Source organism: Dipteris shenzhenensis, chromosome 7 (assembly GCF_047967505.1).
Source record: "Dipteris shenzhenensis isolate YYH24624 ecotype China chromosome 7, Dip_SZ_1.0, whole genome shotgun sequence".
In the NCBI taxonomy this organism is placed as follows: domain Eukaryota; kingdom Viridiplantae; phylum Streptophyta; class Polypodiopsida; order Gleicheniales; family Dipteridaceae; genus Dipteris; species Dipteris shenzhenensis.
This window is the reverse complement of record NC_141602.1, coordinates 60,422,610-60,435,953: the sequence shown is the minus strand read 5'-3', so window position 1 is coordinate 60,435,953 and position 13,344 is coordinate 60,422,610. Positions and strand designations below refer to the sequence as shown.

At 44.8% G+C, this 13,344-nt stretch overlaps 1 protein-coding gene across 2 annotated transcripts in view; it reads right to left on the bottom strand.

The window, feature by feature from the left end:
- The window catches only part of LOC147900602 (pentatricopeptide repeat-containing protein At4g35850, mitochondrial-like), a 106,125-nt gene that overhangs the window by 39,994 nt on the left and 52,787 nt on the right, over nucleotides 1-13,344 (bottom strand). The gene's annotated exons all lie outside the window — the stretch shown is intronic.

Sequence of the window (13,344 nt, the reverse complement as noted above, 5' to 3'; positions counted from 1 at the left end):
AGCATATCCTCTAAAGTCTGGTTGACTCTCTCCGTCTGACCATCCGTCTCAGGATGATCCCCACTACTCATTCCCAACTCAGTCCTTAGTGTCTCAAATACCGCTGTCCAAAAGTGACCGGTAAACCTGACATCTCTATCTGACACTATGGATCTAGGCAATCCATGCAGACGAAATATATGTCTAATGAACAAATCCGCTACTTGCGGGGCACTAATAGACTCTCTAGTCGGAATGAAGTGAGCCATCTTGGTTAGACGATCAACCACCACAAGGATAGAATTATACCCTCCTTGTGTTACAGGTAGCCCTACAATAAAATCCATGGAAATGCTCTCCCACTTGCTTAGTGGTATTTCCAAGGGCTGTAAAAGTCCGGGTGGCTTCACCCGCTCGGCCTTACTTACTTGACACGAGAAACACCGTGTCACATATTCATGAATATGCTTTTTCATCTTTGGCCAAAAGAAATCTCGCTTCACGAGATCATATGTCTTCTCGACTCCTGGATGTCCCGCACACGGGCTATCATGGCATTGTCGAATGACTCTCTGCCTGAGATCATTCTGACCAGGTACTACAACCTTGCCATTTCTAACTAGCATACCATCCCTTATGGTATATCTTGCATAAGTTTGGCCTTTTCTGGATGCCAGGTCATCCTTTTCACTTTCCCCGGGTTGTAACACATGAGCCTTAGGCCATAAGCTCTGGACAAACTCGTCCACCTTTTGAGTTTCTCTAATCTCGGTCATTAGAGCACTCTCTAATACCGTGAAACTCAGGTTGTGCATAATGCGAGACAACGCATCAACTACCTTATTGTCTTTTCCTCTTCGGTACCGAATCGTTAGATTAAACTCCTGCATGAGCTCTGCCCACCTAGCTTGGCGGCCCCTCAAGTCAGGCTGTTTACAGAAATGTTTCAGAGTATCATGATCTACATCCACATAAAACTCTGAACCATACAGATAATGCCTCCATGTTTTCAAAGCATGGATAACAGCATACAACTCCAATTCATGAGTTGGCCAATTCCTTTGAGAGGGAGAAAGCTTCTTGCTTTCGAAGGCTACTGGCCTTCCCTCTTGAAGGAGAACTGCTCCTACCGCAATGCCACTTGCATCGGTTTCTAGGAACAACGGTTTCTGGGGATCAACTATTTTTAACACCGGTCCTGTGACCACAGCTTGTTTTATGGTGTTAAAACTTTCCTGTTGATTCTGTCCCCAAACAAAAGGTACTTTATCTGAGGTCAGATCAGTCAACGGCGATACTATTCCGGAATATCCTTTGATATGCCTTCTATAAAACTGGACAAATCCCAAGAATGATCGCAACGCGGTCAGACTCTGAGGGATTGGCCAAGTTAGTATCGCAGCCACTTTCTTCGGATCCATTTCTACCCCCTGTGGAGTAATTATGAACCCTAAATACTCAAGCCTAACCATACACAGTATAGTTTTCTTTTTATTCACATAAAGACTGGCTTTCCTCAAAGTACTGAACACTATCCTTAAGTGTTCACAATGCTCAGTAACACTCTTACTGAATATCAAGATATCGTCAATAAAATGTACTACGAACTTTCCGATATACGGACGTAGTAAATCGTTCATAAGCATGACGAAGGTCGCTGGAGCATTGGTAAGTCCGAAGGGCATTACCAAAAACTCATAATGACCAAACCTGCTCCTGAAAGCGGTTTTATGCACATCCTCGGCTCTAATCCGGATCTGATGATAGCCGCACTTAAGATCTATCTTGCTGAAAATCACGGCTCCATGTAATGCATCTAGCAAATCATCAATCCGAGCCATCGGATACCTGTGCTTAACAGTGATATTATTCAATGCTCTGTAATCTATACAGAGGCGAAACGTATCATCCTTTTTCCTCTTTAATATCACTGGTGAAGCAAAAGGTGAGAAACTTGGTTGAATCTGCCCCAACTTGAGGTATTCTTCCAGTTGCCTACGCACCTCCGCTTCTTCAGTAAAACTCATTCTATAGGGAGGTCTGTTTACAGGTTCTGCCCCTGGGATCAGTTCAATCTTATGTTGAACTTTCCGCTCTGGAGGTAACCCATAAGGTAGTTCATCCCTAAAGCATTCAGAGAACTCCTCTGTTATAAGGTTAGCCAACTTGGCCATCTCATCACTTTGCATAACATCAGTGCTAGCCGAAGACTCATCCACTGACTCTACCGATGCTGTGCAAAGGTATAAAAACTCTACTTGAGCCTTCCTGATTTCCATCACGGAAACCAACGGTCCCTGAGGTATATCTTTTTCACCTCGCAAGACATAAAGCACATCATTCATCTTGAATTGATATACGTGCTTTTTCCAATCAATGGCTGGATTCTTCCTAGAATGCCACGCCATTCCCAGGGCTATATCTGCATGAGCAAGCTTGGTTATTTCAAAATCAAGCTTCTCAGCATAGTCCTGAATCCGAAGTTCCAACTGGGTAACCCTTTGGTCCCATACTTCAGTTGAACTTCCATCTGCCATCCTGACGGTGTACGCATAGTCAGATGGACTTGTCTTTAATTTCAGCCTCTTCACGAGCTTGGAGTTAATCACATTGTGAGTTGACGCTGAGTCAAACAACACAATGACATCATGACTGGCCACTTGCCCTTTCATTTTGATTAGCTCCGTATCATTGAAGGCTGTATACCCCATTGCTGCGGGCTTAGATAGGATGTTATCAGGTGCACTCGTCACTAACTTAGCAACAGATACACATAACAAACAAGGTACTAACCTCTGAGAAGGTCCCGCCAGTTGCATCTGCATATGCTCCGCACTGGGACTCTCCTGCATTTCCACGTCGCATTCAGATATTATCATACTAGCCGTGCGACGATCTTTATTCAGTGGACAATCCTTCCACTGATGTCGCTGAAGGCAGCCGAAGCACAATCCTTCTTTTCTAGCTTTCTCTTTTTGTTCAGGGGTCAACGAGGACTTTGACCAAGCCCGGGCTGCCATTGGAGTTATTTTTCTTTTCACCCCAACGGTGGTACTTGTCTTTACTGGTCCCTCAACCGGCTTCACCTGCTTGGTTTGGCCACTTGGCTGCGAGACACTTGTCTTTGAAACCCATTTCCTCGGAAATCCCCCTTTCCTCGGGTACTCATACTGAGTCCCTGCCTGCACGAATCCACCAGATCTGCCTCTGGCATCCTCATAGTTCAGGGCTACTGCTATAGATTCATCTAGTGTAGTTACATATTTAGCCCGAACTTCCATTTTGATTTTGTCGTTCAGTCCATAGATATAATCTTTTAACTGAACCGACATAGGGAGAGGGTCTGTTATTTTCATAACACATTCCCTGAATTTGTCAGTGTACTCTGCCACTGACAAGCTCCTCTGACGAAGATTTCTATAAGCATCCCAAGCTCGGGATTCTTCATCAGGTGGGAGAAAGTGTTTCTTGAATTCAGCTTTGAACCCTTCCCAGGTGGTTGGAGCAACTTGATCCTTCTATTGCTTTATCCACCATCTATCCGCTGCCTCAATAAACAGGTGTGTGGCCTCGCGGATTTTCTTTAGATCGGATTTAATCTCACAAATGGCGAAGGCTTCTTCCCACTTGTGCAACCAAACCTCGATCACATCAGAGCTGCGCTCGGTCATCCAACCAGCATACTTCTCCGGTCTATAATTAGCGATATTAGGCACTTTGACCCTTGCGCGCTCTAAGGAATGTACACTGGGCTCTGGCTCAGCTAGAGCTTTGCCCTTATCAATCCTAGACGGTCTAGCCGACAAGGCTTGCACCATCTCCCTAATCTCATTTTGACCAGCATTCGCCTGAAGTTGCTGGTTCATAATCTGCTGTAAAGCATCCTCTAATATTGAAATCCTACCAGCCAACGTAGGTGCTGCCTGATGTGACATTGGTTGTGTTGACTGTACTCTAGACTCGCTAGGATTTATTCTTGAAGTCTGTCCTTCTGCTTCCATAAGTTCACAATGGAGGATGGAGGGGTTTTTTTTTTTTTTTTTTTTTTTTTTTTTTTGGATTTCCCCCTTTTCTTATACACAGAAAACTAAACGACAGTCCCTGCTGGAAAAAAAACGAACTAACAGGTACTCAGAAATTTCTTCGAAAGACACAAACACTCCCTGGATCCAAGTCCGCCATCAATTCGTGTGATCGTCTGTCTGCTTGTCGGTTCTAACGAAGACCTCCACGTTCCTGTCGATGACGATCTGCCAGTCTCTGGACTAATCACTTGCGCTGACGATCTGCTCCGTCGTTCTGCGCCAATCTCCAGCTAACCCCGTCAATTCGTAGGCCTGTTGTTTCTCCGCCAGAGATCGTGCCAATGCTTATTTGACGTTACATTTCCGCCATCGCTTGCAGACATCTTTCCGAATTGTCATCCATTCCTACGCTAGTGCAGTCTAAATCATCACGTTCACGGGCGATCCTCTAGGTACAGCCACCATACGATACCAAATGTTAAACCCCTTTCTTGGTTAATTCCTCCGTTCATGTGCAATCACGTCGCCATTTTTTTAACGCACGTACTGCCAAATAGCCAGTCCTACCACTCGGCTGCATCTCCTACTCGTCGACCTCTATCATGCTGCGCGTCGACTCTCCCTTCCTGCGCTCTGATACCAAATGTTAAACCCATATCTCAAGTTCGATCCTCTACTATCTAGTAGTCACAGGCGATGGCAATTTGATTATCCACCCAGCCGAACTCTCAGGATAGGATTCGTCTCATTACGTACGTATCTTCGTTAATCTTTTCTCATCCTTATCCTTGAGACCCCAATCTCCCTAGATAGTTCTTGGCCACATGTCACATTTTAGGCCCTTACTTAGATGCATCCTTTTTTCACCCCTCTCTTGGAGTTCCCTTTTAAAACAATTGCCCCTTGGCGATTTACACATTAGATGCACCTAGGCCCTAGCCCTATTAGAACTATCTAGTCAATGCCATTACGCCCTCACCTAGGACCTTGGCAGTTACTTCTCTTGACCATTTAATTACGCACATTAATTATTACAAAAGTTGGTCATCTAAGAGAAAATGCCCACCGATCTATCCGAGGTCATGCTATCTCGACTAGAGCATAACATCGGATGCTCCAGAGGGGGTAGCACCTCCGCTCCCACAGTGCAGATAGGCTCACAGGATATCTAGAGGTCGCTTGGTGACACTACGGTTCCACCCGAGGCACTGATGCTGATAGTGTTTCTGCCATGAGACTTCTATGATGAGTCGTCATCACACTCCAGACAGTTGATAGACTATCATATGGATGGATCTGCAGTCCCGCCGTATGTGCATTCTATATTGTACTTCATGTGATGTACTACTATAGATTATGGGCTGTTTATGCCTATTGTGATATTCTTCTATATTTTCTGTAATTTTGGGACAGCGAACATGATAGTTTGTTGTTTCAAGAGGGGGGTATGTCACGGGGACGTGATGGTGAAGTAATTAAACTAACCGCCACTGAATTTGGCCTAGGGTTGCCAAGCTAGGCGCATTAATCAATGTCCAAAGGGTACTTATGATTATATGTGCAACAAGTGTAATTCCTAGTACTATTAGCTTGGTTCTATTCACTAGGGTCATGTTTTAGAAAGTGACCCACAAGAGGTTCTATTCACTAGGATCATGTCTTAAAAAGTGGCCCCCTAGAGCCATTAAATTCCCACGTCCACTTTGCCATGTGTCCTAGTGTGTGCATGCTTGGGTTGTATGCTTCACTTGTGGCGCCTGTGTGTCCCATCTGGAAGCATTAATTAATGTCCAAAGGGTACTTATGATTATATGTGCAACAAGTGTAATTCCTAGTGCTATTACCTTGGTTCTATTCACTAGGGTCATGTTTTAGAAAGTGACCCACAAGAGGTTCTATTCACTAGGGTCAAGAGTACTCCAACATATTCATACTTTCTATTCATCCATAATACCAGAAGGCTCTGTAGGATCGATGAATAGAAAGAGAGAGAGAGAGCAAGGTACAAAGAGTCGATAGAGTCTACCGTCACGTCAAAACTAGGATCATGAAAATAGAGAGTACAAAGTACTTGTATCTAGACCTAGGACTAAGTGTCCTAGGTGTCACATAGGACTAAGTGTCCTATGTGGCCTAATAGGCACTAACACTACAAGTGCCCATATTTATGCCTACAAGGCACATACCATGGCCTATAGGGCATTAGTAGAACCACCAAGAGATGGCCTACAAACCCCCCTCCATGGGATCGGCTGAAGTACTCTGGAAACGTCTCAGAATACCTGGTATTTTCTGGTCATGGTGGCACATGTTCATCCAAAAGGATATAGACACCTATGAATGTACAAGGGATGTCAGATCATGTAACAAAGGGAACCAAGTGTAAATCCTGTCGAAAGACTTCGAACTTGGGACGAGGAAGTGCCTTTGTAAACATATCTGCTATGTTGTCCTCTGTGGCAAGATAGGACAACTCTATGTCTCTTGCTGAAAACCGCTCCCGAACATAATGATAGTGAACTTCAATATGCTTGGTACGCGCATGAAACCGGGTTACGTGCAATGGCCAAAGCACCCTGGCTGTCAGTGTAGACAATAGTGGAGGATGTCTGGCCAATACCAAGATCTGTAAGTAACTGTCAAAGCCAAACACACTCTACTGTAGCAGTGAAAGCTGCCCTGTACTCAGCCTCACAGCTAGATGTAGCAACTGTTGGTTGCTTCTTGCTGAGCCAAGAGATACATGAATTGCCAAGCAAAAAACAATAGCCAATATGTGACACTCTGGTGTCGGAACATCCTGCCCAGTCACTATCCGTGTAAGCATGCATGGTAAGTGAACCCTAATCACCATAGAAGAGGGCTAAATCCTAAGTGCGTCTGAGATATCTGAAGACTCTCTTCACTGCCTGCCAATGCTGTGTACTGGGCATGTGCATGAATCTCCTGAGCTGAGATACTGCATACTGTGAGTCAGGTTTGGTGTGACATAAATAAATAAGGCATCCAACAGCCTGCTGATAAAGAGTGATATCACATGGTGTGCTCCCATCATGAGCTAAGAATTTGAAGCCAGGGTTCACTTGAGTAGAGATTGGCTTGCAATCCTCAAACTGAAAACGATCAAAGAGCTATCCAATATACTTGCACTGAGACATCATGATACCCCCTCAACATGAGCAAACTGAATGCCCAAATAATAATGGAGCTGTCCCATGTCTGACATTTCAAAAATCTGCAGCAAATCAGTCTTGAAAGCTGCCCTTTGCTGAGTATCTGGGCCCATGATGAGCATATCATCCACGTATAAAATCAGCACTAAAAAATCAGATCCACTCCCACGGACATAAAGAGTGGGTTCTGTGGGACTATTTTGAAAACCAAGGGATAGTAAGCGTGCATGAATTTTGGCATACCATGCCTTGGGTGCCTGCTTCAAACCATAAAGGGCTTTTCTAAACCGGCATACCTTATTTTCAGAATTCACAACCTCAAAGACTACTTCTTCCCGCAGATCCCCATGAAGAAAAGCAGTCTTGATGTCAAGATGGTGCACTTGCCAATGATGATGGGCTACAATGGCAATGACACATCTAATGGCAATGATGTGGGAGCAAATGTCTCCTCAAAGTCAATGCCTTGTTGTTGGGCATACCCTTTTGCAACAAGACGGGCTTTGTATCGATCTATGCTACCATCAAATTTCCTTTTTAATTTGTAGACCCACTGGGTTCCAATGGCATGCTTGCCGGAAGGGAGCTCTACTAATTCCCATGTGTCATTTTTAGCAATGGAATGTAACTCAGCTCTCATTGCATCCATCCACTCTTTGCCGTCAAAAGCATCTTTATGGCACAGAGGTTCTTGATTGCAAGCTATAGCAAGGAGTGCAAACTCAAGAAAGTGACCATGCTGTCTATTCCCTGATCTTGTCTGGGCAGCAAAAGGCTGATCTTGTTTGCTGTCCCTCAATGTATCAAGAAGCCATCTGGGAACTTGCCTTTGCTGTCTATTGACAGCTCTTTCTTCAATGACTGCATCATGAATAGTGGGATCATTTTGTGCTGGAAGAGAAACCTGCAAATCAGCGTGGGGTAGTGGCTGATTATTGCTTGGTGGAGGGCCTGCAGGAGGCTCATGTTGCTGGTCAAAGTCCTCTGGATGGCAGAGGTAACCAAGATTCAAAGGTATCAAACATGTCAACATCTGGCTTAGCTTTGCAATCGACAAGAGGAGAAGCTGAATGTTCAGCAAAGATTACATCTCTACTAACAATAATCTTCCCAGTATTTGGTTCGTATAACCTACTCACCTGGCTGTAACCAATAAATATGCATTTGATTGCCTTGTCATCAAATTTATGTCTCAGCTGAGATGGTAGATGAACATCTACAAGAGACCCAAAAACTCTCATGTGTGATAGTGAAGGCTTCCTGCCTTTCCATGCTTCATAAGGTGTAACAGTCTTCAATGCCCGTGTAGGTGATCTATTCAGCACATAGTTGGCACACATCACTGCATCAAGCCAAAATTTATTGGGCAAAGACTTGGCCTTAAGCATGCATCTGGCCATCTCCATTGTGGACCTGTTTTTCCTTTCAGAAACAGGATTCTACTGAGGAGTGTAAGTAGTAGTGCATGAGTGAACAATGCCCCGTGAAGACAAAAATGCGTCAAACTCCTTTGACATATACTCCCCCCCCCAGCCTCTGTTGAGGGTGACAAGCTTGCATCCTGATTCATTCTCAACCATATTCAGCCACTTCTGAAAGCATAAGAAAACTTCAGATTTGGCTTTTCAAGGATATATCCAGCAATATCTTGTGAAGTCATCAATGACAGTCATGAAATATTTGTACCCCCCAATGGCATTTGTCCTCATTGGACCACAGACATCACTGTGCACTAGCTGCAATTTCCTTTGTGAGAGTTTTGGACAATTCTTTTGAAAAGAAAACTGATGCATCTTACCCAAAAGACAACCCTCACACACATGTTTGGAAACTGTGAGAGTTTGAGGTACATCATTTGCCCTCTACTATGAATGTAGCTTTGCAAGAGCTCTATAATTGAGATGACCCATTCTCTCATGCCAAAGATGAGTTTCAGCAAGCTGTGAATCTGAAATAGCAAATGCTTCAATAGAAAGTGCAGCTGAGTGATGATCAAGGTGATAAAGGCCCTTTTGCAAAGTGCCAGTGAAAACTATGGCATTGTCATCACAAAGATCATAAACTAGGCATCTATAGCCATCAAAAATCACTCTGAAACCTGAAGTAGCAATTGCTAAAATTGAGATCAAGTTGACTTCAATTCCACGCACAAAGAGAACATTTGTCAAAGTGACAAGATGACTTGAAATAGATGTGAGCTGCACATCTCCAATTCCTTTTACAGCATATGAAGCATTATTAGCACATGTGACGGTCCCCCCTCGAGGTGCATCAGCTAAAGAGTGAAACAACTGTCTGCAAGATGTGACATGCTTGGAAGCACCGAGCATCATCAGCCATAAAGAGTGCATCAGCTTTGGAGGGATCAAATGAGCAATGGACAGCCCATGCCCAATCATCCTGAAGAGCATGTGCATGTGAAGCATCTGCTGGCTCATGGGATTCAATAGCATGTGAGGCATTAACTGTCAATCCTGCTTTATTTTTCTCCGAAGCAATGCGCTTCCTGCATTCTAAGATGTCATGTCCAAGCTTGCGACAATAGTTACATCTTTTCTTCTTTGACTTATATGCTGTATTTTTAGATGCATGGGAGGAATTGCAGCTGCTATGCGTAGATTTTGGCTTACCCATAGGCTTGGAAGCATTGCCTCTTCCTGTCTACTGTGAAGCAAATGCATGATCTGGAATAATGGCTTGTCTATTTAGGACTAAGTGTCCTATGTGGCCTAATAGGCACTAACACTACAAATGCCTATATTTATGCCTACAAGGCACATACCATGGCCTATAGGGCATCACTAGAACCACCAGGAGATGGCCTACAGGCTCCAGATTAACATTGACAAAAGAAGTTTTTGGGTTTTGCTCTGATAGTATCTGGTAGACATGTATCTTTTCCCAAAAAAAAAAACACACTTAGAAAATGCTTTTAAAAAGCCATATAACGATCAGCTGTTCAGAAGAGCACTATCAAAAGGAAAAGAGACGTGTTTGGGGTCTGTCTGAAAGAAAGAAAAGAAAGAAATTTTATTAGAGTCTTCAGAATACCAATGGGTCTATGAGACTAAAAGAAAACCTGATACAAATCACAGTAAGGGTGGAGCTACTAAAACGAGCATCATCATCCATGCTAAATCCTAGTCTGATCATACATAATCAAATCAAATACATCTGGATGTAACAATGAAAAGAAAAGGACTAAAGCGGAGCGGAATCCTCCGTATGTCATGTCGCCCTAGCTGGTGCATAGCCGGTGATGGGACGCTGGTGCCCGTCAAGGGGTGCTATACATCTCGGTCTCTTGGACGAGGCTCGACGCAAGACCAAAGCCACCATGACTCCCATGGGACGTATCCCAGGTCTAAACAATGACGAGAGGTCCCCCAGAGTGATCTGTGTGTCCCCTCGACGTCTCGTGCCTAGTGCTGCGGTCGTTGGGTCGGGGTCTCTGTCACGTCTGCAGCTAGAGACTAGACGATCAATGTCACTCGATGGGAAGAACTCTGTGATCCTGATCTGAAAGCTGTCTAATGATGTGGCCAAGCCCCGTCACCTAAGTAAGTACTCTCTGTGTTGGACCCCCTCGTGAATGAAGGCCACGAGGCATCTCTGATCTGGGTAGGCCAGAAATCTGAAAAGGAGCCCGGAGCTCTCAGAAGAGGCAGTGGTAGCAACCTCGGATCTCGTAGTACACTGGGCACCTGAAAATAAAATGCTCCTTCGACTCGACCTCCTGACAGTTGCACAATATGCATAAGCGATGCTCCCTAGGAATCCCCTCTGCTCTACCACTCTCTATGCGGAGGCGGTGTGATGATACCCGAAACTATCCGATGGAGATCCGTAGTGAGTGAGGCATATGAAGCTCAGTGTACCCCGGTGGTGTGATGAATCCCTCCTCCAAAATACGAAGACAGTAATCTCTGTAGAAGCTCAACTTCACTAGAAGCTCCCTCAGCTCCAACCAAGTCCTAAAGGTGTGTAGCTGCAAGAGATCCTCACGAATGACCTGGTTGGTGTGTGGCCCGATCAGGATGGTGGGTAACCTTGAAGAAGGCACAGCCAGTGTGGGAAACTGTCTAGCCAGGGATTCCTCAGTCACAAGATGCCTACAAGCCAAGCTTTGCAACAACACATGAGACACTCTAAGGTCTTACTAGGTCTTTCCTAACGCCTGTTCACAAACCATCCAGCTAGACATTCACTAAGGGGACCGCAAGTCGGATCTGCTGTCCACCTATCAGTAGGCTACAGCAAACAAGCTAGATGTGTTTGGCCATGATACTAGCCATTGTCTCTCAAGCATCATCTTTGCATAGAGAAGAGGGTTGTTGTGTGGAAACCAGCAAGACCTAATGCATCACAAGACCCCCTCTCATGATGTATGCCCCCCCTCCTCATAGCCTCAAATTGCAAAGCCTGGTTGCCCGTTGTGACCAAGAAACCATGCCCCATGTGAACACCTAACAAAAGCGAGCAATGATCTTGAACGTACTCCATATATGCTTAGCTAGCAGACACTGCTAAAGGTAACGTTGGATAAAGTAGGAAAATCTCCTCCCATCGGTGGCTAGAGTAAAGCATTCAAAATTTCGGGAGACAATCAACTGGAATCTACCAATGGGGCCATGAGCCACTCCGTTTCGTCCCATCACAGCTACCGGAGTGGGCGGCCCACCCATAGCCAAAGCCCCCACCAGGATTGATGCTACTTCTAAGCCGGTCCAGCTCGATAACCCAACACATCCTTCACCAACCAATCGCTCGGACCCTTTGGCAAGGTATCTAAAACATGCACCCATATATACATGATATCCAAGAACAACCAAGCATTAGTAAAGCCTGATTTGAGGGGGCTGGCGGACTCACACAGCCAGCCATAGAATCAATATAAAGAATCACCCTATGAACCTCAAGGTAGTCAAGCACCAAGCCCCATCACCAGACACAACCTTTGTGTCCCGTACCACAAGATTCCACCAATCCTAGTGTTCAGCTGGACTAGGCATAGACTTGCACCAGGTCCAAGTCTCCCAAGGAGTCTACCCTATGGGATCTCCTCAAATGAGCTCTAAGACTTATACAGAACTACCCAGGGGTGCCCCTGACTTAAGGGCACTATAATATTGGATATGGACTTAACGTCACACTAGACCCCTTTTAAAGGGTCCCCTGCTTGGATCTAACTCCATCATAATACCAACGTATGCTATGACCTTAAGGATAGAAGATTTCTCCAACCACAAAACAACCTTACCGCTGCAAAGATGCCACATTCTCCCAAAAGTTATAATTGCACGTCCTGTCCCACCATTTGATAAGGAGCTCAGGAAGTACCAAATTCCTAAGAGGTCTCTCTCTATGATATAAAACTGCTTCTACCTCATGAGGTATGTTAACAGACAACTTTTTAAAGCAAATAAGCTCCTCTACAAAGACTAAGGGATCTATAGAAATTAAGCTATCACTTGTGACTAACATCTCTTTGAGGTAGCTAAGATGAAAGACAAGATGTAAGTCTAGCTTGTAAGCTACATTATTAATTATGCAGTTGCCTTGGTGTTGAGGCTGGAACATCCTTGGAGTAGCCCCGTGGTCGGGTTCTTGACTTGAGTAGATTGCACAATGTTTGTGCTGGGGCTGGAGGGCTAGACACAATGCACCAAGGGGGGATGAGGTAGCAGCAAGGCAGGAATAGGTGAGATGGCAGCAACACGGGATGAGGCAGTAGCTACCATGCACAGGTGAGATGGGCGAAGGGCAAGCGGGGTGGGCTGAGAGAGAGGCGGGATGGGCTGAAAAGGCTAAGCAGGAAAATCTTCGCTTCAAATTGTGCAGTGTCTTTGTATAATTATATGATGTATAGTATTTTATATATACCTAGATAAATCCACGAACATTCCCAAACTCATCCTCTAAAAACACAACATAGTGCAGTTTCAATCTCATGATAGTCACTCACAAGGTTGAAAACCACAAACTCCATCATGCATAGCAGGGACTAGCTACTATGACATCCCCACTAACGTCATCAGCGCCCAACAGTGGGCGTAGACCATAGTATAAAAATATGCTCTCACACATACAAATCCACACACCCACACATACTTGAGCATCCATTTATACAAAGTCTTCGTACTGAGTTTCTATCGGCACTCCGGAGG